This window comes from Giraffa tippelskirchi, chromosome 11 (genome assembly GCF_054371585.1).
Source record: "Giraffa tippelskirchi isolate mGirTip1 chromosome 11, T2T-mGirTip1v1.2.pri, whole genome shotgun sequence".
NCBI classification, from domain to species: domain Eukaryota; kingdom Metazoa; phylum Chordata; class Mammalia; order Artiodactyla; family Giraffidae; genus Giraffa; species Giraffa tippelskirchi.
In genome coordinates, this window is record NC_137285.1 from 7861436 (window position 1) to 7887478 (window position 26043).

The window sequence follows — 26043 nt, forward strand, 5'->3', positions numbered from 1 at the left end:
ACAAATAGATAATAATGATCTGTAAACAAACATCTAGGTGCACCAAGGGAGCCACTCTTGAAAAGAACTCTGCTTGGCAGGAGGCAGGCAGGGAAGAAAAGCAGTGAAGTCACGCAGACCCTGGGTAGAATCACGGCTCCACCCTTCCTCAAACAGTGCCATCCGATAGGTAAAGCACTGGGCAGGGATGGGAATGTTCCATATCTGTGCTGTCCAGCATGGTAGCTGCTAGCCACAGGTGGTGACCGAGTGCTTGGGGAACTGATTTTTAATTTATTTTATTTACCTCTCAACAGTGACAAGTAGCAAGTGTCACGATCGGTGCAATTTTATTTTTTAAAATATTTATTTATATATTATATAAATAATTATATTTTATTTAATTTATATATGTAATTAAATTATATATTTTATTTGTTAAATTATATTATATTTATATAATATATATATTTATGTATACACCATACAGTCCATGGAATTCTGCAGGCCAGAATACTGGAGTGGGTAGCCTTTTCCTTCTCCAGGGGATCTTCCCAACTCAGGGATTGAACCCAGGTCTCCCACACTGCAGGCAGATTCTTTACCAGCTGAGCCACAAGGGAAGCCCAAGAATGTTGGAGTGAGTAGCCTATCCCTTCTCCAGGTGATCTTCCCAACCCAGGAATCGATCTAGGGTCTCCTGCATTGCAGGTGGATTCTTTACCAACTGGGCTATCAGGGAAGCCCCTTTTTAATTTTAAGAATATGTATTTATATAGTTACTTTGGCTGCATCAGATCTTCACTGTAGCACTCGGGCTTCTCTCTCGTTGAGGTGTGTGGGCTCCAGAGCACGTGGGCTCTGTAGTTTGTGGCACATGGGCTTAGTTGCCCCAAAGTGTGTGGGATCTTAGTTCCCCTACCAGGTCCTGAACCCACATTGCCTGCACTGAAAGGCGGATTCTCAACCACTGGACCACAGGGAAGTCCCTTGATCAGTGCAGTTTTAGAAATCAGTCATGTCACCTCTCAGAGCCTCTACTTGCTCCCCTATAAATGGAGATAATAATCTCCATTGCATAATTGCAACACTAGTCGCTTTAACTAGCAGTCTCCATGGTGCAGTGGCTCCAAAAGATCTGACAATTACCTCTTGCCTGTGTGATAAATCTCTTCCAAGGGACATTCAGAAATTCAGGATGACGGGTTCTGTGACCTGCCACCATAGTCGCTCCGGTTATCCCCAGCACAGTCAGCTGGAAAGGGAAAATAGCACAATTCCAAGGCTAAGGATTTTATCTTAAGCAATTGAAGCAGAAGTTGCAACATCATTTCCACTCTCCTGATTCTTGGTAAGAATTCAGTTGCATTGCCAAGCGTAACTGCAAGAGGAGCTGAGAAATTTAGTCTCTAGCTAGGCAGCTATGTCCCAGCTAAGACTCTCTTGCTATGGGATAAGGAAAGAACACATGTTGGAGAAGAGATAACTGTCCTCATCCCCATGCGTGCCCACTTTGCAGCGATGTTGTAAGGGTTAAATGATATTATGTATGTATCACAGTACTTATGTATCCCTCTGCTTTTTTTTTAATTGGAGGATAATTGCTTTACAATGTTGTGTTGGTTTCTTATGAGTATACATATGTCCCCTCCCTCTTGAGCCTCCCTCCCACTCCACCTCCAACCCCCGTCTCACCCCCGGGTCATCACAGAGCACCAGGCTGAGCTCCTGTGTTATACAGCAACTTCCCACTAGCTATCTATTTTACACATGGTAATGTATATGTCTCAATGCTACTCTCTCAATCTGTCCTACCCTCTGCTTCCCCCGCTGTGTCCACAAGTCCATTCTCTACACCTGTGTTTCTATTCCTGCCCTGCAAATAGGTTCATCAGTACCATTTTTCTAGATCCCATATATATGTGTGTGTGTGTATATATATATGTTAGTATATGATATTTGTTTTTCTCTTTCTGACTTCCTTCACTCTGTATAGCAGACTCTAGGTTCATCCACCTCAGTTCAACTGACTCAAATTTGTTCATTTTTATGGCTGAGTAATAGTCCATTGTATGTATGTACCATAATTTCTTTATCCTTTCATCTGTCGATGAACATCTAGGTTGCTTGCATGTCCTGGCTATTGTAAATAGTGCTGCAGTGAACATTGGCATACATACGTCATTTTGAATTATGATTTTCTAAGGGCATATGCTAAGTAGTAGGATTACTGGGTCATATGGTAGTTTTATTCCTAGTTTTTTTAAGGAATCTCTATACTATTCTCCTTAGTGGCTGCATCAATTTACATTCCCACCAACAGTGCAAGATTGTCAGCTTTGCTGTGAAAGGAAACAACCCTTATGTTTTTCAATATCTTAGGACAACACTTAGATTCCAGAACCAACAATTTAGCTCACAATTTGGGCTGGGTTCACTTGAGTGTTTATAGCCTCAGCTGATCTCAGTTTATTCATGCCGTTTCAGTCCATTCCTGGGTGGTTTAGGTTGGTGCGAGAGCTGACTGTTGTAGGATGGGCCCAGCTGGACCGTCTTGTCTCTGCTCTGCTTAACTTCTTACCCTGAAGTTGGTTAATGACAGGGTTTTAAGGGAGCATGGCAACATGCCTTTGGGGGCTTAGGATTGGAACTGGCACCCAGTCATTTTGGCCACATCTTGTTGACCAAAATGTGTTCACAAGTCTCAAGACCAATCAAAATTCAGAGGTAGGAAAATATACTCTCTTTTTAAAGGCTTTTTTTTTTAATGTGGACCATTCCAAAGAATTGTTGCTTAAGGAAATGGCAACCCACTCCAGTGTTCTTGCCTGGAGAATCCCAGGGACGGCGGAGCCTGGTGGGCTGCCGTCTATGGGGTCACAGAGAGTCGGACACGACTGAGGCAACTTAGCAGCAGCAGCAGCTGGAGAAGACTCTTGAGAGTCCCTTGGACTACAAGGAGATCAAACCAGTCAACCCTAAAGGAAATCTACCCTGCCTATTCATTGGAAGGACTGAAGCTCCAATACTGTGGCCACCTGATGAGAAGAGCTGACTCATTAGAAAAGACCCTGATACTGGGAAAGATTGAGGGCAGGAGGAGAAGCAGGTGACAGAGGATGAGATGGTTGGATGGCATGACCAACTCAATGGACATGAGTTTGAGCAAACTCCAGGAGATGGTGAAGGACAGGGAAGCCTGACATGCTGCAGTCCATGGGGTCACAAAGAGTCATACATGACTGAGTGGCTAAACAACAACAATTTTTAAAGTCTTTACTGAATTTATTACAGTATTTCTTTATATATTTTGGCTTTTTGGGTGTGATGCATGTGGGATCCCAGCTCCCCGATCAGGGATTGAACCTGCGCCCCCTGCATTGGAAGGCGAAGTCTTAACCACTGGACCACCCGGGAAGTCCCAGTACTCTGTGTTTTGATTGGAGGGGATACCAAGTTGTATTGCCAAGAGGTACAGCTACAGGGAGAAAAATAGAGCCATTTTTTTCTTTTTGGGCAAGCAATCTACCATAATTTGGCACACAGTCCATTCAACACAGGGCTTCCCAGGTGGCACTAGTTGTAAAGAACCTGCCTGCCAATGCAGGAGGCATAAGAGCGACAGGTTCGATCCCTGGGTCAGGAAGATCCCCTGGAAGAGGGGATGGCAACCCATTCCAGTATTCTTGCCTGGAGAATCCCATGGACTCTATGAATCCCACCAGGCTTCTCTGTCCATGGGATTGCCAAGAGTTGGACACGACTGAAGTAACTTGGCATGCATGCATGCGTTCAACACATGGTGATATAATAACATTATTAAGTCATGAAGGCAATTTTTTTTTCTATATTCTCTATTCAGTTATTCATTGAAAAAAAATATTACCGAGTATCTACTATAGGTCCAGCTCTGTGCCAAAGATAGTAGCTAGCTTTGGTGTGTTGAGCATTCAACTGCTACCAAGAGATCAAGTTAATTTCTGTGTCATAAAAAGAGGATAAATAAGCTTCAGAACAGATGCTGGTTCCACCTCTCAGCCCTTGACTGGTGCCTGTTGTTCTCTTGTCACCTCCTGGGTACCTCTGACGATGAAAAGGTGCCTTGTTAACCGTGACCCCTGTTGTTTTGACTATGGTGTGGTCATCTCTCTGAGCCTGGGTGAATCATCAATGAGGTTTGTAGCTGCTTGTGGTTTTGTCTGCCGGAGGGGAGCACTTTGAGATGAACCTGGATGGGTCCAGCAGGAACTGACAGAAGCCTTTGGAGAGAGAGAATAAACAGCCCACTGATTCAGAGGGCTATAAAAGGAATCCTTCTTGCTTCCACGTAAAATGACTTGTCTTGCCTGCAAGATGAATCAGAAACATAAAGGGTGATGAATGGGAGTGATTTCCAAAGCACTGGGAAATATCGTGGGCCCCACAGCGAAGTCACATCTGGTGGCTGCAAGATGCATCTTGGGCCTGATGACATCCATCTCTGTTTCTCCAGGTATCTGCAGCTTGCTCCCACTACTTGCTATCAAAACCAGCAGTCCTCTGCAGCTGAAAATCTTGGAGACACGTTCTCTGGACGTGACAACTCCCAAACAAAAATAAAATGCCATTTGAAGACTGAAATGCCCAAGGAGGGAAATCCTAGAAGGATAAGCACTTCTGGTTCTTGTCCTCTCTTGCATCATCTCTCTTGCTTTGACGCTCAAAGCGACACGTAAAAGAAGCAGAAAGGGGCCATTTGCACCAGAAAAAGAAAAAAATAAAACTTCCTTGGGAGGCTTTTTTCCCAACGTTTTATTATGAGAAGTTTCAAATTTATAGCAAAGGTGAAGTAATTTTATCCATCACAAAATCTCTACCACTAATCTACAACTAACCATTTTATTCTTTTTGCTTTATCACGTACCTGTTGATCAACCCACCATTCTTATTTTTCTGATACATTTCAAAGTAAGTTGCAGTCATCAGCATACTTTGGCAGGGGCTTTTTAAGACCACAGCTGTCAGGGACCCACAACCAGATCCCTGAATTATTATCCAGGAGATCTGCATTTTTAATCATTTTAATCTCATTTTGCAAGAGGAAAAACTGAAGCTCAAAGCTGGGTGACAGAACCTGTCCAAGGCCACAGCATGCAGGCACTGAAGCTGGGATTTAAACTCATGAAGGGCCTTTTATATTCTGAGCCTGTACTCTGCCAGTTCTGCTACAAAGGCTGTGAAGTCTGCTCTTTCTTATGGCCCAGAATGGCCTGTTTAGGAGGCATAGGAGGAGCTCAGGGTACCCTGGCTCAGCAACTATGTCTCTGACTTTCCTCAGCATTTCTGTTTAGAGCTTGGGACTTCAGCCAGACCAAGGCAGAGAGCCTGTGGTCAGAACAAAGGGTCCATCTTTGCTCATGCATGTATGCTAAGTCCCTTCAGTCATGTCCAAGTCTTTGCGACCCTATGAATTACAGCCTTCCATGCTCCTCTGTTCATGGGATTCTCCAGGCAAGAATACCGGAGTGGGTTTCCATGCCCTCCTCCAGGGGATCTCCTGGACCCAGGGATCAAACCTGAGTCTCTTACGTCTCCTGCATTGGTAGGAGGGTTCTTTACCACTAGCGTCACCTGGGAAGCCCTCATATTTGCTAGTAGTCATTGACCACAGGTTATTGAGCCTTTTGAAATTTGTAAAATATGCATAACAATGGTTTCTGACTCATTAGTTAGATGAGATTGACAGCTTACAGTGAACGGTGTCAGATTCATGATCTCTGAAGAAGAAGATTTAACTTCGGGACCAGGGACCAGGCTTGATCACTCAAGAGCTTTTGTATAGCAGTTTTATTAAAGTATAAACAAGGGACAGAGAAAGCTTCTGACACAGACATCAGAAGGGGGACAGAGAGTGCCCCCCCCTTGCTAGTTTTAGCAAGCTGTTTTATGCCTGTTAGGAAGTTATTAATCAGATAAGAGAGACACCTCAAGGCTGCAGGAGTTTCACCAGGCCCCGCTCCCACAATATGTGTTTTTGAGATAGGATGGCACAAGGAGTGTCATCCCCCAGACATAAAACAATTGATATGAATACTGGTTTGTTGAGCTTATTATCAGCCCAAGGTTTGAGAAAAGAAAAAAAAAATAGTCTTAGGTGGAACCATTTTGAAGAAAGGCAAATTCCAAAGCAAATACATAGTTTTATTAACATAGCTTGAGAACAATGTTTCCATAGAGAAACCTCCCTTTAGTTTTGTATGGAGAAGGAAAAAAATCTGACACTTGTAGTTCGTTTCCTCCTGCCGCTTAAGGGAGAGATGAAAAATGTCTGACACTTGAGGCTATTTCCTCCGTTGGGAGACCCCTGGCCTTCCTGCCTGTTACCCTCTCAATTCATGTAAATGTGTAAGTGCTGAAAAGAAGTAGCTTTTATGTTGGTTATTCATTCCTAAGTGTACCCTTATCCCTCTCAGTCTATAAACTTGGATGGTCATAAAAACGTAACTTAATTTCTTTTCCTGTAACTAAACTCAGTTTTATTTGGAGCCCCTGTTTTGCGTCAGATTGCTCAGAAAGAGACTGTAAGATGAGGATGTATGTAAAAGTGATAAATAAGGAAGTGGTCTCGGGAAAACCTGATCAAGGAGCAGACTAGTGAGCCTCCCAAGGGAAAGGGGGAAAGGGTGAAGCCAGGCCCCAGGGAGGGCAGCCTGCAGTCTGAACCACCACGTGCTGGGCACAGTGATGGCCTCACACCAGGATGTCCCAGACTAGAGGCACAGCAACTGAAGGATTTGTCCCTCTTTCTCCCTATACTCATCAGCCACAGTTCAGGCCTGTACTGGGGAATGTGAATGCCTGGGCACTTCGGATTCTCCAGAGGGGCAGGGCCAACGGGGCTCTGGAAGCCTGAGGGCAGTTTAGTCCAGTTGCTCAGTTGTGTCTGACTCTTTGCGACCCCATGGACTGCAGCACGCCAGGCCTCCCTATCCATCACCAACTCCCGGAGTTTAGTCAAACTCATGTCCATTGAGTTGGTGATGCCATCCAGCCATCTCATCCTCTGTCGTCCCCTTCTCCTCTCGCTTTCAATCTTTCCCAGCATCAGGGTCTTTTCAAATGAGTCAGCTCTCCACATCAGGTGGCCAAAGTATTAGAGTTTCAGCTTCAGCATCAGTTCTTCTAATGAACACCCAGGACTGATCTCCTTTAGGATGGACTGACTGGATCTCCTTGCAGTCCAACGGACTCTCAAGAGTCTTCTCCAACACCACAGTTCAAAAGTGTCAATTCTTCGGCTCTCAGCTTTCCTTATAGTCCAACTCTCACATCCATACATGACCACTGGAAAAACCATAGCCTTGACTAGACGGACCTTTGTTGGCAAAGTAATGTCTCTGCTTTTTAATATGCTGTCTAGGTTGATCATAACTTTTCTTCCAAGGAGTAAGCGTCTTTTAATTTCATGGCTGCAGTCACCATCTGCAGTGATTTTGGAGCCCCAAAATATAAACTCTTTCACCATTTCCACTGTTTCCCCATCTATTTGCCATGAAGTGATGGGACCAGATGCCATGATCTTTGTTTTCTGAATGTTGAGCTTTAAGCCAACTTTTTCACTGTCCTCTTTCACTTTTAACAAGAGGCTCTTTAGTTCTTCTTCACTGCCTGAGGGCAGCCCTGCCACAAAAGAGATGTCGGTGCTGGCCCCAGGGCGTCCTAGCACACGGGCAGACAGTGTGCATGAACATGGCAGAGGGTTCGAGGGATGCAGGGGGGTGCTAATAGCATCAGCTACAGATCCCATTCTGCCTCGGAGCAGAAATCTAGACTAGGTCTGGTGGGGGTTTCCCTGGGGGACACACATAGTAACAAAGTGTGGCAGTGAGACAGGGATCAGAGCCCTCGTTCTAGTCTGTTCCCTCTGGCCTCAGCACTGTTCCTGCCTCTGCCCATCTAACTCACTGTAGGATGAGTCTGAATTTCTGACTGAAAGGTCCTTTCAGGTCCCCAGCTTAGCCTGTAGGAGCCCTTCTGCCCCTTTCACACCACTCTGGGATTTAGGGAAATTCCATTCCCGGGACCCACTTCAGCACCTGGATTATTATCCTGCTCCTGTGCCGCGCTTTGGCACAGGAATCGCAGAAGGATGGGTGTCAGGTTCACAGGTGAGACCATGCTCAGGGCAATGAGAGCTCTGAGGTCTTACCATCTCCCCTCCCCAGGTTACATCCAAGGGAAGGGCTGCTGCAGGTGTCTGCTGCTCTCGGACGCCCCAGTCTACCTGGCATCCTTCGTTGCTTCCTAGAATCAGCCTGGGAGTTGGGTGGGTGAGAAACAGAGCTCTTTGTCAGAGTCCTAATAATATGTGGACTAATATATTGTGAGCATATATTCACTAATAATATGTGAACATTTTGATTCTTTCTCTCTGATTCCTCGATTCCAGGGCAGCTTTTCTAAGAATAAGATATCTTAGATTATCTTAGTTTATAATTTCGTTTATTTAATTTTGGCCTTGCTGGGTTTTCATTGCCGCGCAGGGTTTTCTCTAGTTGTGGTGAGTGAAGGCTACTCTGTCGTTGTGTTGCTCAGGCTTCTCACTGCAGTGGCTTCTCTTGCTGTGGAGCACGGGTTCTAGGGCGTGCAGGCTTCACTAGTTGCAGCTCCGGGACTGTGGAGCACAGACTCAGTAGTTGTGGCACACAGGCTTGGTTGCTCAGCAGCGTGTGTGAGCTTCCTGGCCCAGGGATCAAACTCGTTTCTCCCACATTGGCATTGGCGGGTGGATTCTTTCCCACTGAGCCGCCAGGGAAGCTCTATCTTCTTGTTGTTGTTCAGTTGCTAAGTCGTGTCCGACTCTTTGTGACCCCATGGACTGCAGCATGCCAGGCTGTCCATTACTGGCGTGTAATGGTCACGTAATGGACATGTAATGCACCATCCCTGTACATTACAATCTCCCAGAGTTTGCGCGAATTCATATCTATTGAGTCAGTGATTGCTATCTAACCATCTCATCTTCTGCCGCCCCCTTCTCCTTTTGCCTTCAATCTTTCCCAGCATCTTAGATGATCTTATTTGCAAAGCAGAAATAGAGACACAGACATAGAGAACAAATGTATGGATACCAAGGGGGAGAGGGTGGTGGTGGGATGAGTTGGGAGATTGGGATTGAAAGATGTACACTATTGATACTATGTGTAAATGAGACAACTAGTGAGAACCTACTGTATAGCACAGGGAACTCTACTCCATGCACTGTGGTGACCTGAATGGAAGAAAATCCAAAACAGAGGAGATGTAGGTAAACACATAGCTGATTCACTTTGCTGTACAGCAGAAACTAACACAATATTGTACAGCAACTATACCCCAATAAAAATTAATTTTAAAACTATCTTTTTAGATATTAAAAGAAGAACAGGAAGGATATCTTGTTCTCACTAAACATTCTCCCTGATATTTATTTGCAAAAGGGGTGCTTAAACTACGTGAGAGTCAGCTGGGGAACTTAATAGAACTGCAGCTTTGCACAGGTCAAATCCCCAGAGACTCTGATTCAGGCTAAAGACCTCCAAACTCACAAGCCAGGAACCTGACTGCTTTATTATGTCTACTCTTCTGTGTCAATTCTTTCTTAGGCAGAAAGAGGCCCCGCCAGCCACTTGCTGCCTAAATGGGGGGAAAGGAAATGCAGCATGGAAAACAACGGCAGTTAATACTCCAGAACGTCATGCTGCTGCACAAGACTTTATTCTAACTCGTGAAGCCCTTTTAAAAAATTTTTGTAAGCTCTTTTTTTCGTCTCCATGTGCCTCCTTACTTCCAGCTATGTGTCCTCATTATACAGACATCCCATTGTGATCTTTGCATTTTGGTGTGGCGCTCTCTTTCTCCCCTGCAGCAGCTTCTTTGCCATTTTCTCCCCACTGGATGTTTCTTTCTATGTGGTAGATATGGAGTTAGACAAAAATCCACCTGGCTGCAGGCTCTTCCTAAAATTCATACTGAACGGGTGTATAAAAGAGACCACTTGCTTTGGGGGAAAGAGGCAGCTGAACAGTTCGGTCAAGAATATAGATTCTGGGGCTGTCTTCTGTCTCTGCCTCTTCTTAGCCATGTGGTTTCCTTTTTGGTAAAGAATCTGCCTGCAATGCAGGAGACCTGATTTCGATCCCTGGGTCAGGAAGATCCCCTGGAGAAGGGAGTGGCAACCCGCTCCAGTATTTTTGCCTGGGAAATCCCGTGGACAGAGGAGCATGTGGGCTACAGTCCATGGGATCACAAAGAGTTAGACACAACTGACCACGCGGGCATACACACTCACTTCCTTTCTCTGAGTCCTGGTTTCTCCAACTGGACAATGAGGGTAGTGATATGATCCACCACAGAGAGGGGCTGTGAGGACTTGAATGAGCAAGTGTGTGGAAAGTGCTTCTCACAGGGAATGCATGGCTGGCACAAGTACCCATAAGAACGGGTGCTTGGGTCTTAACTTGAGGTCTCTTCTGCAAGTTTTCCAGGTAACCACCAGCATTCCATGGGCATGCATACCCTTCATTCCCATTTGGCTACAGATGGGAAAGGAGAGATGCATTGGGTTTGAGAAGCAATAGGGGTTGGGAAATGTCAGTCAAGGGCCAGGGAGTCAGTGACAGAGAGGATTCTAAGCTATTCTAGAGAATATCCACTTTATATGAGACCAGAACTACCTTTCAGGGTCCCATTGGCTCTGAACTGGCTTTGTTAGAAATGACACTTGCAAAGAACCATCCATGGGCAAAAGAAGAGTAGGCATAGTGATTTTTTAATTTTACATTTTAAAACTTTACATCCCAGTTTGGGGTTAGGAGAAGATGGGTGGGAGAGTACAGAAACCACCCTTACAGAAATTCATGTTTATTGAGGGCCTGCTATGAATCTGCCTGCAATGCAGGAGACCCGAGTTCGATCCCTGGGTCAGGAAGACCCTCTGGAGAAGGTAATAGCAACCCACTCCAGCATTCTGGCCTGGAAAATCCCATGGACAGAGAGCCTGGCAGAGCCAGGCATCTGAGAACTTTACATTTTGTGTCTCATTTCATCCTGTCTTAGTCAGCTCCAGCTGCTGTAACAAATACCAGAGACTGGGTGGTTTAAACAGCAACCACTTATTTCTCACAGCCCTGCAGGCTGGGAGGCCCAAGATCAAGAGCACCTGTTCTTCCTATTTCGTGGGTGGTTGTTCTCCTGCTGAACCATCACTTGGTGAAGAGAGGGAAAGCAAGCCTCCTTCTCTGTTCTGATACCCTCCATACATCCCAAAGGCCCCCATCTCCAAATACCATTACCTTGGAGGGCAAGGTTTTAATATATGAATTTCAGGTAGAGGGAGCACAGTCAGCCCAGAGCACGTCCCTTCAAGTACGAACTCAGTACTATTTTGATCCCCATCTGAGAGGTGAGAAAGCCCAGCTGAGGGATGGTAACTAACTCACCCAAATTCACATCGCCATTCAGTGACGGTGTCGGGATTCAAACCCAGGTCTGGTTCCAGAGCCTCTTCACATCCTCTTCACAGCTTTATTTAATACTTCCCATTGAGAGGCAACCCCTCTTCTTCCTCCAAACAGTCCACTTTAAAGCAGCTGGTCTTAGGTTTTTTTGAGAATCCAGTGGAATGGACCTTCTCCTCTCAATGCACATAAAACACTGTAAGTGCTGCAGCTGGGTCAGTTAGGATGTCAGTTGAATGTCTTCTCAGACATTTCTCTTGGGTTGTCAGCCTCACCTTACAGTCCCTGGGGGTGGATAGGGTAGGGAATCAAAAACAGACCAAATACACAAGTAAACATCACAACAGGGTCATCCATCCACTCCCTGGGATTACATTGTCATGACCTCGGCCCGGCCAGTTTACCTCTCTGAGCCTCAGTTTCCTCGTCTGTAAAATAAGGTGGTAATAACACATGCGTCTAGGGTTTTGCAGAGCTTTATTGAGATACAGTATGTAGAGCTCTTATGACAGAGCCTCGTGCATTGTAAGTTTTCTAATAAGTATTTGCTATGTTATTATTATTCTTAGTCCAGAAACAATATTCTTTGTTGCTTTCCCCTTCTATTATTCATCAGTCTTTTGAGTATCTATCTCACCTCTTTCCCTGGAGAAAGGAAAGGCTACCCACTCCAATATTCTGGCCTGGAGAATTCCATGGCCTGTATAGTCCATGGGGTCGCAAAGAGTCAGACATGACTGAGCAACTTTCACTTCACTTCACTCACCTCTTTAATAAGGCAATGAGCTCTTAAAAGCAGCCAAACTCCTTGGGATTAGATCCCAAATTTATCCCTCTTCAGCTGTGTGACCTTCAAAAAGCCCTTTCACCTTCCTGAGCCTCAGTTTCCTCTCCTGTAAAATGGAAATAATAATAGAACCTGCCCTGCAATACTGTTCGTGTATGTGCTATTTGCTGGAACATAGTAAGGACTAGATAATAATAAATGTTAGCTTAGCATTGTTACAGGTGCAGGCATTATTATCAGTAATGCTATCCCACTGAAAGGCTGAGCTCACAGATTTTGTTCAATAAATGCTGGTTGGTTGACAGCTGACCCCTTCCATGTCAGACAACCGATGACACTCCAATTTCCTGGGTTTCCTCGTACTAGGAAGGAGCACAGGCCCTGCTGTAATACATGAAGCAACAGCTCCAACATCCACCCAGGCTGATGTAGGAGCAAAAACGCTGGGGGAAACAGACACTGAAATATGATGCTCCCAGCCCAATAAAATTGTCAGATGGGTCTGCTCTGAGCAAGTGCCTGATTAAGCGAATCTAAGTGCAGCTGTAGTTTACTCCACAGCACCATTGATGAGCGGGGAATCGATCGATAGTCTGGGCTGGAAGCAGAGGCAGTGCAGGAAGGTGAGGGCATCCAGGCAGGCCTCGACTGGCAGAAACAAATTAATTGTGTCTCCAGGACTGGCTGGCAGGAGGGCCATAAATCATGATGGTAATTGATGGCTTGGGGGTGGACAACCCTGAGGCAGACTTGGGGGCTCCGGAGGAGGTGGGAGGACCCAATATAACCAGAGAGGTCATATAGAATAGGCCACACAGCCCCAACCTGGATCCGCTGTTTCTAACTGTATGACCTTGGGCAAGTCTCTTAACCTCGCAGGGACCAGTTCTGCATCTAGAAAAATGGGGCTACTAATACCTCACAGGGCTAGAGATGCAGACTGACACCCCCTCCCTGTCCACAGTGGCAGCTGCCATGTCAGTGCTGAGCACTTGAAATGCAGCAGATCCAAACTGAAATGTCATGAGTATAAAAGGACACACTAGGATTGGAAGACTTAGTATAATAATAAAAGGAATGGGAAGCATCTCATTAATGCTTTGTCATATCTGTTACATGTTGAAGTAATAACATTTTGGATATATTGGAGTAAATAATATATATCATCAAACTTAATTTTACCTGCTTACTTTTATTTTTAAAATGTGGCTACTAGATAAAATGAATGTAAAATATTTCCATAGTTTTTTACTATGCTTAAGCACTTGCTGGAATGATAATATTAGGGATATATTGGGACAGATGAACTAGTGTATTAAAATTCATTTCACCTGTTTCTTTTTACTTCTTTTTAAAATGTGGCTATAAGAAAATCTGACGTGACATATGGGACTATCACTATGTTTCTATTGGATAATACTAGTCTAATCCCTTCTTCCTCTTGTATGTTTTTTTTTTTTTATAATTTTATTTATTTTTGGCTGTGTTGGGTCTTCATTGCCGAGTGGGCTTTTCTCTAGTTACAGAGAGCTGTGGCTACTCTCTAGTTGTGGTGTTCAGTGGCCTCTCGTTGCAGAGCGTGGCCTCTAGGGTGCACGGGCGTCAGTAATTGTGGCATACGGGCTTAGCTGTTCTGAGGTATGTGGGATCTTCCCCAATCTGGGATCGAACCCATGTCTCCTGCATTGGCAGGCAGATTCTTCACCACTGAGCCACCAGGGAAGCCCCATTCTTGTACATCTTTGCTTCATAAGACTTGATGAACTGCCGTGCTACCCTGGACAAGTCACTTCTTCCTCGCCAAGTCTCAGTTTCCTCACCTGTCAGAAGGGGAGAATAATCACAGTTCATACTTACTGAGCCTTCACCGTATAGCAGGCACAGGCAGACCTCGTGTTACGGCACTTCGCTTTATTGCACTTTGCTGATATCGTGTTTTTTACAGATTGAAGGTCTGTGGCAACCCGGCGTCGAGCAAGTCTGTCGGTGCCATTTTTCCAGCAGCATCTGCTCACTGAGTGTCTCTGTCACGTAGGGAAGGGGAAGGGGAATAATAGAGGACGGCTCCTGTTTAGGTACCGCGTACCCTTGGGCCAGGTCCCCAGAGAGCTCTGACCCTGCATTACCTCGCTCAGCCTCCCCAGGACCTAGGAGGTGAGGTACCAAAACGAGCTCCTGTTGCCAGAAGTGGAAACCAGGGGTGGGAGGAGCCAGGGGTACCCGGGTCCCCACGCCCCATGACCCTGCCTGGTCCCTGGCTGCAGGTAGAACGAAGGTCTTCCCATCCATCCGTTCAGGCCCCCGCCTCCACCCCCACATGGCTGCCCTGCATTCGTTAAACCCACTTCTGGATCGTTTTTTGCCCTCCAGTCGGCTTGGTAATGGCGAGAGCCCAGAGTCCTGCTCTTCACACCCCAAATTGAATTACATCCATCAGCCTGGCGCCAGCACTGTTGTTCCCAGGGCCCTCCCAGCTTTAATTAGAATATTTTTATTTTCCCTCGGAGAGGGAGGACAGCCGATCTCAACTTCAATAACCTTGCCAGCGGCCAGAACCTGGAACTGCAGGGCTTGTGGGCCAACCGATGGAGCAGCCAGCAGGAGACGCGGTGAAGGACTGTGACGCTGAGCTGAATGGGGGCCCCTCGGCCTTCTTTCTCCCACCCTCGGCCTTCTTTCTCCCACCCTCGGCAAGCTGGTGTGATGCTAAAACTGGCAGAGAGAACCCAGCAGGAAATGTCTTTGAAGAGGACACATGCATGCATGTGTACACACACACACACACACACACACACACACACACACAGACACACTCACTCACAGAGCCGTGGGGGATAAGGGAGTCAATTCATTAACACATGGACTCAAATTCAAGCTCAAGTGCAAGCATCATGGTTCACCCCACACACTGAAGCAGAGTGGTGAGGGCAATTCTGCTCCAGAGAAATTTAGTACAGGCTTCCTATATAATTTTTAATTTTCTAGTAGTCACGTTGTTTTAAAAAGTAAAAGGAAACCAGTGAAATTAATTTTAATAATCTCTTTTATTTAACCCTGCACATCCGAATATTATGCCAATGTATATTCAATATAAAACATTATTATGAGATGTTTCAAACGCAGATTTCAAAATCTGGTGTGCGTTTTACACTCATAGCACATCTCACCTGGGCCCAGACCATTTTGGTGCTCCCGCACCGTGAATGGCTGTCACATGGGGCTGGAGCCCTGTGCTGTTTTATTAGGATTATTATCTTGGACAAATTGTGAATCTTTCTGCCTTCACTTCCTTCATCTGTAGGCTCTGTGATGATAGCTTCTAACTCACAGGTTGCCATGAGCATTAAATGAGATAATTTACACACTATGTGCATGCACATAGTAGGTCCTGGTGTGTTATTAGATGGTTATGTTATTCAATGATTGTTGCCATAGTATAGTAATAGCTAATACATAGATGGTGTAATATAAGCCGGGCCTTTATACTCTTTGCTGACTTTAAGCCCCAGGCACTGGCGACCCACTCCAGTACTCTTGCCTGGAAAATCCCATGGATGGAGGAGCCTGGTAGGCTGCAGTCCATGGGATCGCTAAGGGTCAGACATGACTGAGCGACTTCACTTTCACTTTTCACTTTCATGCATTGGAGAAGGAAATGGCAACCCACTCGTGTTCTTGCCTGGAGAATCCCAGGGACGGGGGAGTCTGGTGGGCTGCCGTCTATGGGGTCGCACAGAGTCGGACACGACTGACGCAACTTAACAGCAGCAGCAGCAGTGTCTCTGCTTTTTAATATGCTGTCTAGGCTGGTCATAACTTTCCTGCCAAGGAGTAAGCGTCTTTTAATTTCATGGCTGCAGTCACCATCTGTAGTGATTTTGGAGCCCCCCAAAATAAAGTCTCTCACTGTTTCCACTGTTTCCCCATCTATTCGCCATGAAGTAATGGGACCGAATGACATGATCTTAGTCTTCTGAATGTTGAGTTTTAAGCCAACTTTTTCACTCTCCTCTTTCACTTTCATCAAGAAGCTCTTTAGTTCTTCTTCACTTTCTGCCATAAGGGTGGTGTCATCTGCATATCTGAGGTTATTGATATTTCTCCCAGCAATCTTGATTCCAGCTTGTGCTTCCTCCAGCCCAGTGTTTCTCATGATGTACTCTGCATATAAGTTAAATAAGCAGGGTGACAATATACAGCCTTGATGTACTCTTTTTCCTATTTGGAACCAGATCAATTTTGCCAAATACAACACTCTTGAATCACTCAGATCAACTTAACTCCAGAAACTTCTCCATGCCCCTTTCTATTTAATACTCAGGACGCTTTCTCCTTTATCCTAGTGAAAGTGAATTCGCTCAGTCATGTCTGACTCTTTGCGACCCCATGGATTGTAGCCTACGAGGCTCCTCCATCCATGGGTTTTTTCAGGCAAGAATACTGGAGTGGGTGGTTGCCATTTTCTTCTCCAGAAGGTGAACACTATTTTGGTTTCTATCACCATAGGGTAATTTTCCCCCTTGAACTGTAAATATATGAAATCCTATAGTGTATGTGCTTTTACTCAGTGTAACCTCTGAGATTCGTGCATGCTGTTGCGGATGTCAGTGGTTCCTTCCTCTTAATTGCTGAGTGGTATTCCATTGTATGGGTTGCTGTTGTTTCACTAAGTCGTGTCCGACTCTTTTGAGACCCCAGGGACTGGGCTCTGCCATGCTTCTCTGTCCATGGGATTTCCCAGTCAAGAAAACTGGAGTGAGTTGCCATTTCCTTCTCCAGGGGATCTTCCCGACCGATAGATTGAACCCAAGTCTCTGCATCTCCTGCATTGCAGGCAGGTTCTTTTGCCGCGGGAGAAACCCATTGTATGGACACATACTATTATTTTTTAATCCATTCTCTAGACTTCTGGTGGCTCAGAAGGTAAGCAGTCTGCCTGCAATTCGGGAGACACGGGTTTGATCCCTGTGTTGGGAAGATCCCCTGGAGAAGGAAATGGCAACCCACTCCAGTGTTCTTGCCTGGAAAATCCCATGGATAGAGGAGCCTGGCAGGCTACAGTCCATGGGATCGCAAAGAGTCGGACACGACTGAGTGACTTCACTTTCACTTTCTTGTTTGTGGACATTTAAATTGTTTTCTACCGAGGTCTCTGTTTTCATCTCTCTCAGGTAGATACATCAGAGTAGCATTGCTGGATCCTACGGCAAGAGTGTGTTACTTCATTAGAAACTGACAAACAGATTTTCCAAAGTGATTGTACCATTTTGCTTTAAGTCATCAAGGCTCCATTTTCTCTGCTGTAAACTGGGGCTAACAGGCATCCCTCTGTCCTGGAGGTGTTGTGACGAGGAAGTGAGATGCCTGCAGCAGAGCGGCTTAGCCAGGATCATCCTTGTTTGCATTTTCTCTCCTGTGGGATGATTTGCACCAGTGGTTGGTGTGGAGGGAGGAAGAGGCAAGGACTCGGCTCCACAGACGGGTTGTCCTGGGCCCAGGCTGTTGGCACCGAACAGGAGCTGGGTCACCTTGGAAGTGTCTCTTCTCTCCAGCTCCTCAGCAGGATTTCATGGTCTCTCCTCTCTGTGAGGCAATTAAACAATTGTAATGATTTGCACATCAGAAATAGGGCAGAAGCCAGACAGCCGCCACAAAACACCCCCTCCTCCACCTTGCAGAGGGACCTCTGGGTCTGGTCCCCTGGCTGGAGTGAACCTCCCTGGTTTAACTGACCAGGAAGGGACATTCTAAACAAAATTCACAGCCTGTGCCCTGAGTCCTGTAGATGTGGCACTCTTTAGGCTGCTGTAATTAAGGCTCTGTCACAGTCACCACTAGAAACAACTTTTTTCCTGGCGATTTGGATTGAGTTGTTGAAATGGCTCTGGATTGAAACTCAGCATATAAAATCTAAACCCTGAAGCTGGTGATTTTGGAGGCAGGTCTCTGTGGGTTTCTCCTGTTCATGGAATTTCCCATCTGTATCTTTGTATGTAGATTTCAAAAGGCCCAGTGGCTCAGCATCAGACAGTCATTGGTTCAGTCTCCCGCTCTGTCACGTACTATCAGGGTGACCTTGGATGAGTCAGTGCCTCTCTCTGAGCCTCAGTTTCCCCATCTGAAAAGCAGAATTATTATTCATTCTGTGTCCAAGCCCACAAGTGTTCTCCTTCCACCCAGTAGCCGTTCTCCCATTTTCTTCCCTGACTTGTGGTTGGAATCATGGTCAACTGGAGTAAAAACCTCACTTCCCATTGTTCCCTGCTGCTAGGGGTGGTCATTTGACTAATATCTGGAATGATGTAAGCACAAATGTCACCTGCAGACCCCACGCACACATATATGAGGTTCTGGCAGAAGTATGGGCCCTGGGGGCATACGCACACACACACACACACACACAACGGTTTGGGGAGCTCTATTTCGAATTTTCTCCTTTCACTTAAAGCAAATCAGAGTTGATATACCAGATTGCCCAACCACAATTCATCATGTCTTTTTTGCTCTTGCCTTAGAAATAACACAAATATCTATTACATAGCGGTTACTATGAGCCAGGCACTGTGCTGACATCTTAATAGGAATTAGCACATCTAATCCTACCAGCTGCAAGTGTCAATAGGACCTGAATGGGCTGGAAGGACCCTAAAAGAGATGGATGCTTATCTCTATGCCTTACTGTTTCGTGCTGGCTGGGATGTGGTTGTGATGCAGAAGCTCAAGCAGCTGGGTTGGGCCATGAGGAGAAAGCACCACATACTCAAGAAAGAAGGAATTCTAGTCATTAGCACATGCCCTGAACCAACTTTCTGAACTTGTTTAACATAAGAGAGAAATTAACTTTCTTTCTTAAAGAAACGAACTTTGGTTTTGTGTCCTTGCAGCCCATTCAGGTCCTATTGACACTTGCAGCTGGTAGGATTAGATGAGCTAATTCCTATTAAGATGTCAGCACAGTGCCTGGCTCATAGTAACCACTATGTAATAGATATTTGTGTTATTTCTAAGGCAAGAGCAAAAAAGACATGATGAATTGTGGTTGGGCAATCTGGCACATCAACTCTGATTTGCTTTAGGTGAAAGGAGAAAATTCTAAACAGAGCTCCCCAAACCGATGTGTGTGTGTGTGTGTGTGTGTGTGTGTGTGTGTGTGTGTGTGTGTGTGTGTGTGTGTGTGTGTGTGTGTGTGTGTGTGTGTGTGTGCGTATGTCCCCAGGGCCCATACTTCGTTTATTCCCAGGGCTTTGGTTTGGACGGCGCTGGCCCATGTCCTCATGCAACGCCTCCTCTTTCTGCATCTGGAATCCCATCTCTTCATTTCTCATCCCCTGATCTGGGGCCACAGCCTGGAAACCATGGGCCGTGCTGTAATTCCTTGTCTTTTCCCCAGTGCACAGAGTGCTCCACTGACGAAATTGGCCCAGATGATCCTTTATTGCCTTTTTATCCAGGAATTAAGACTCTCTTCAGCACAGCTCTGAGGGAGGCTGGGGAAGGACATGGAATGAGCCTCCCCAACTCTGGTTCCTTAAAAGCAGAAACCCGAATGAAGACAAGAGCCTTGCAGGGCCCAGGGCAGTCTGTGCTCTGTCCCTCTGCCCCTTCGGTTCCTGCCAGCTGAGAGGCTTCCCCAGGAAGCCTTGGGGAAGGCTAGGCTTCCGTATTCCTTGGCTCATGGTGCATTCCTGTTATTGTCTGCAAGTTTCCCATGTGTTATGCATTCATTCATTCGTTCATTCCCTCTGATCCTCATGTCCCACTCTTATTCCCCCCACCCCAGTTATTGTTCAGTTAGGGTTAGGGTTAAGTCTCTCAGAGTTTGCTCAAATTCATGTCCATTGACTTGGTGATGCCATCCAACCATCTCATCTTCTGCCGCCCTCTTCTCTTTTCACCTTCAATCTTTCCCCGCATCAGAGTCTTTTCCAGGGAGTCAGCTCTTCGCATCAGGTGGCCAAAGTACTGGAGCTTCAGCTTCAGCATCAGTCCTTCCAATAAATATTCAGGGTTGATTTCCTTTAGGATTGACTGGCTTGATCTCCTTGCTGGCAGTCCAATCTGATATCTTTTTATTTGAAGTTGTTCCTGGAAAACATGCTCCATGTGAATGCATTGTTCATTACCTAAATGGCACTGTGCTGTGGGTTTCATCCTGTCTGTCATTTTCTTCATGGCACTGTGATTTGAAGCTCCACCCTTGTGGTCATGCCTGCACCTAGGATTGCTGTGTGGCACTCACTGGTGTGTGTCCATCGTGTTTTACTCATCCACTAGAGGGCCTCAGCTTGCTGCCCTTGCAGACAGCATGGTGGTGAGTGTCCTCGTGGGGGCCCTCGTACGGCCCCCAGTGGAATTTCTCTGCAGTGGATTGTCAGGTCGCGGGCCATATGGACTCAAACCCCAAAATGGCTGCCCTCCCAACCAGGACCTTCACTGGGATGCAAATGTCAGCAAGTATCTTCTGACTGACCCCACCGGGCTCCTGCACCAGGCTCCTCCCCATCCTCTGTTAGGCTCACTTCTGAAAAGCCAAAGGTTCAGTATCTAGGTGTATCCATGTAAAGGTTCTGGGCTTCCCGGGTGGCTCAGTGGGTAAAGAATCCACCTGCAATGCAGGAGACACAGGAGACTTGGGTTCAATCCCTGGGTCAGGAAGATTCTCTGGAGGAGGGTATGGCAACCCAGTCCCGTATTCTTGCCTGGAGAATCCCATGGACAGAGGAGCCTGATGGGCGACAGTCCATGGGGTCGCGGAGAGTCGGACACGACTGAAGTGACTGAGCACACACACACACACACACAAACGCGTGTAAACGTCCCGATAGCTATTTCACATCTTCCCCCACTTCAGAACTACAGTGCCTCTTTGTCCTCTCTTGTACAATGAGGAGAGCTGATTAGATCATCTAGAAAATCAATAGAGCAGAAAGAGTCAGAAGACCTTGAGTAGGAGTCCTAGCTCTGCGCTTGCCAACTATGTGCCCTTGGGCAAGTGGCTTCACCTCTCTGAGCCTCAGTTCCCCATCTGTGAAATGGGCACCTATCTCATAGGGTGTTATAAGAATGAGATAATGCATGAGAATCTCTTCACAGCCTGCCTGGTAATACCTACCAGCCATTCTTACTGCTGTTGATGTGAATATTGATGATGGTGCCAGTAACAGCGGCAGCAGCAACAGAACTTATGTCCATATTCAATAATTATTCTAATTCTTATTCTATAATTAGAATAATAATCCTAATTCTCTAGGTCAGAATCCTGGAGTGGGTAGCCTTTCCCTTCTCCAGGGCATCTTCCCAACCCAGGGATTGAACTCAGGTCTCCCGCATTGCGGGCAGACTCTTTGCCAGGTGAGCCACGAGGGAAGCCCGAGAACTGGTTTGCCTGTGGTAATTTCAGCCTCAGGATTGTCGCTCAATAGACTGCCTTTCATTTCTGCCCCTGCATTTTGCCATAACACCTCAAGGAGGCAGTAAAGAGTCACAGGCCTGCAGTCTGCACAAGGCACACTCAGAAGATTCATTTTTTAAAAAGTGCCGAACCTCTTTTTATGGATTTCAAACCGTGAATCTTGCTGTTGGATTTCTTTTCTGTGCTCCTCTTCATCCTGGACCCCTGCCAGCTTCTTTAAAAGGCTGATGAGTTGAACAACACATTTCCTTCAGCAAATACCAGTCTTCTATCTAACCTGCCAGGTTTAGCTAGCTTCCCATTTATATTTTAATGCAGGTGCTAGATTTTCATTGTTTGCTGTGCATCTGGGCCCTCCTCTAATGGGACCCTATATCTCACTTTTATAGGGTAGCCGTATGCCTGGCTGCATACTGTCTTTTCCTGAAATCATTTTCTCATACTGGATTCTGTTTTTTAGTATATACGTGTATTGGTGTAGCCGGCAAATATTTATTGAGCACTTATTATGGTTCTGACACCGTTTGGCTGTAATAAAACATGTTCTCCTGAAACATTCCACGGGGGGAAAGCAGATATTGAACAATTACACAGATAATGAGTTAAATTAAACTATCATAAATTTATGGCATTATATTTATGTTATATTATACAAACATATACCCTGAGAGAAATAAATATGGGAGGGGACACACCAAAATGTGAAAGTTGAATTTCTGGGATGATGGGTGTATTGGGCAGGACTCTTCCAATTGCAGGAGTCAGAAACTCAATTTAAACTCATTTAAGCAGGAAAGGGAATTTGTGGTCTCATGTATTAAGTCAAAGGATATGAAATTGTCCTTTTTAAGTCAAAAATTGTAAAATATTGGCAATTGCATATGGTTTAATTTAATAACTGAAAAAAAATATCTCTGAAAGCGTTGGTCTCAGATATGGTTGGATGCAGGTGCCCAGATAGTGTTAGAAATTTCTCTCTCCACATACTTCTGAGAGCCTCTCCCCTGGCTTCCTTCTGGGGTAAGCTCTCCACAGACTGGGGCAAGAACAGCCACTCTGCTCTCAGCCTGCTTTGCAGCTTAGGACCGGGAGAAAAAAGCCTCCTTTCTAATGATTCTTGGGAAAGTTCTGGGCAGTGCTCTAATTGGCTGGACTTGGCTGTGTTCTTTTCACCGAACCAATCACTGTGACCAGGGCTGGCAGGCTCTGATTGGCCATTTCTGGGTCACATGCTCTTCCCATGCTGCCAGGGGATAGAGTTAGTCCCTTAATTAGTTGTGTGGAGAGTGGGGCATGTATGGGTTCCCAGCTGCTGCTAAGTCGCTTCAGTCGTGTCCGACTCTGTGCGACCCCATAGACGGCAGCCCACCAGGCTCCACTGTCCCTGGGATTCTCCAGGCAAGAATACTGGAGTGGGTTGCCATTTCCTTCTCCAGTGCATGAAAGGGAAAAGTGAAAGTGAAGTCGCTCAGTCGTATCCGACTCTTAGCGACCCCATGGACTGTAGCCCACCAGGCTCCTCCGTCCATGGGATTTTCCAGGCAAGAATACTGGAGTGGGATGCCATTGTCTTCTCCGTGGGTTCCCAGAGCAGCATGTAAAAACTGCTACTGGATATAGCGAGAAGAAATGGTTGCCTCAGGGAGATTTCGGGCAATACTATATATATATAAATTTTTTTTTTACCTCTGCATTTCCTAAATTTCTATAGTTCAGTCACTCAGTTGTGTCCGATTACTAGCAAAATATTTTTTTGAGTTATTAGAAAGAAACCCAAAGGTATTAAGCATGAAATTTGGACACAAATGTGGCCTGGCTTTATTCCAGGCTGATAATGGCTTTCTGTGTTATCCCTTCCAGGTATGATTTGCATTTTAACCAGAGTCAAAACGCTGTGACTCCACGAAGAGTGTAATGAAGGAATTTAGGGCACTGAGCAAGTCCGTGAAACCCCAAGTCCATTGTCTGCCTTTGCTGGGGCCATATTGCCATGAAATCCAGTTGACCTTGAAAAAAACACCTTCCTAAGGATTATCAACAACCTCAGAAGTGGCATTCAGCTGTGAAATTCAAGTTGTTTTCACCTGCCAGATGGGGATAATAACAGCCCCTTCATTTAGGAATTGCTGGGAGATTAATGAGCTAACATAGGTAAGCACAAGCCTTGAGCAGTGGGCACCCCATTCCCTCCTTTCCATAAAGCCCTCTTCCCAGAAATGTCGTGGTGGGAAGTGGCATCAGCAAGAGTTGGGGACTGATCAGAGCTGAATTCCAAGCCAGCTCTGCCTTGTGGTCTCAGGCGGGACCTATAATCTCATTGCCTCTCAGTTCTCTTCCCTGAAACATGGGCATGGAATTACCCTCTGTGCAGAGGTGAGAGGATCCGACAGGGTAACGTTTTCATAAAACACCTTGACACTGAGTGGACCCTCAGTATACACATTTGCTCTCACTCCCTTTCCAATGACTTTGGACCCAGTTCTTTCCCCAGGGCATCAAAAGAAATCACAACACTGTAGTTAGAGACAGGTGTCTTATAAAAGATATTTACGTGTGTAATTGTGGTCATTACATAATGCAGTGTGAAGGTGGTGCATTCATGCAGAATCAGCAGGCTCTTAGACTCTGATCGTAATATATGGATTTGCTTTTTCTCTTAAAAAGATGATATATCTAGCTATTCTAAAAATGCTAAATTACCAAAGATACTCACTTACAATATTTTCTTAACCATGAGCTCGGGACTGATATTTCACACCATGATTTGTCTGTCCATCTATTCATCCATCCATCCATTTTTCTTACCTCCCTCTCTCCCTTCCTTCACTCCATCATCCCTTCTTTTTTTCCTTCTCTTCTTGCCATTCTCGCCATCCTTCCATCCATTTATTCATCCATATATCCATCTGTTTACACATCTATCCATCTGTTCATCTTCCCTTCCTGCTTTCTTTCCATCATCCTAGCTTTCCTTCTTCCCACCCTGCCATCCTCACCATCCACCCGTCCATTCAGTCATTATTCCCTGTATTCATCATTTGCATCCATCCATCCATCTGTTCAACATACAGTGGCTACTATGTGCTAGGCCCATGTTCTGGATGCTGGCCACACACTGATAAAGAAGACAAACGTGTTTGGTTCTTGGGAAGTGGAATGTGACTGGGGACACTCTGATTTGGGGACAGGTTCGATACCTGGGGCGGGGCGGGGGGGCCACAGGTCAGCGCAAGAGTCTGGACCCATAGCATTGCTGCCGTGTCGGAACCATCCGCACATCCCCCCGGTTATCTAAGTCCACCAGCCGCAGTGCCCCATAGGGACTCCAGCCTTCACTCACTGCTGCAGAAGCTGCTCCCTGTGGGTGCCCCGTCCCATGAACCACCAGAGAAGGGTCATCACGGGGTGAGAGTGCAGGTAGGACTTTTAAGAGGAAGAGGTTGGATTTCCTGTTCGGAGGGCTCTTGAGGGATCAACTGGAAGTGTAAATACGCCGTGACTTTTTTGCACCCAAAGTTTAAGATTGGATTTATGCCCATTTTGAGTAAATCCTCACCCTCCTTGGTGTAGCTTTGGCTGATCTCAGTTGGTTTTTGTTAAAACCAAAATGTCCTCAACTGCAGCCCACAAGGATTACTTTGCTTCATCGTTGTATTATAACAATCCTGGGATGTTGGATTGATTACTGACGCCATTTGACAGATGAGGAAATAAATTCTCAGGCAGATGAAGTGGTTTGTCCTGAGTCAGAGAGTTAGAAAACTTCAGAGGCAAGATTTGCACCCGTAGTCCTAAGGCAGTGTTGAGGCTGAAAGGAGGGGAAGGTATTCCTGGCGGCATAAACATCCTGTGCCAGGGCTTAGAGGGGACGGGAGGGTGTGGATTGCAACTCTGCTTGGGAAGAAGGAGGCATGCAGAAGTCTGACACCCACTGTCCTTGAGCGCATCAGGCCCTTTCTGTGCTGGAGAAAGAGAAGATGTAAGGAAAGTTACTCTGCACAGAATCACCGCAAATCCTCCCTACCCTGGCTGGGCCTCTGTGAGAGTGACTGCTCTGGTGACAGCCTGGGGCCGGGGACTTTTTCTCCAAACAGATTACATCATTACCACGAGAGAGGCTTGAGTTCTGAGGATGATGGTTGTATGGCCCATCGACCCTCACAACTGGAACCATCTGGACTTTTAAAAGCCCGGTAATGTAACATCATAAACAACCTTCTGTATGAGACGCATAGCGTGCTCAGATTTAGAACCAGGGTTTTGCCGTGGGGGAGGCAACCAGCTCTGACAGGACTTGCAGTTGTAAGGCTGTTAGACAGGGTGATTTGCTGTGTGACCCCCAGACACATGTCTCCCCTTCTCTGTGCTTCACTTTTCCTCTTTAAGGA

General features: G+C 46.0%; 1 protein-coding gene across 3 annotated transcripts in view; it reads left to right on the forward strand.

The window, feature by feature from the left end:
- The window catches only part of WSCD2 (WSC domain containing 2), a 180715-nt gene that overhangs the window by 6409 nt on the left and 148263 nt on the right, over positions 1 to 26043 (forward strand). For 2 of the 3 annotated variants that reach the window (XM_081542965.1, XM_081542966.1), the window contains exon 2: positions 23516 to 23806. The gene's annotated coding sequence lies outside the window, so the exon portion shown is untranslated. Of the gene's footprint in view, positions 1 to 22928; positions 23054 to 23515; positions 23807 to 25749; positions 25849 to 26043 lie in introns of those variants that run through there. The other variant, XM_081542968.1, reaches the window with a different exon arrangement.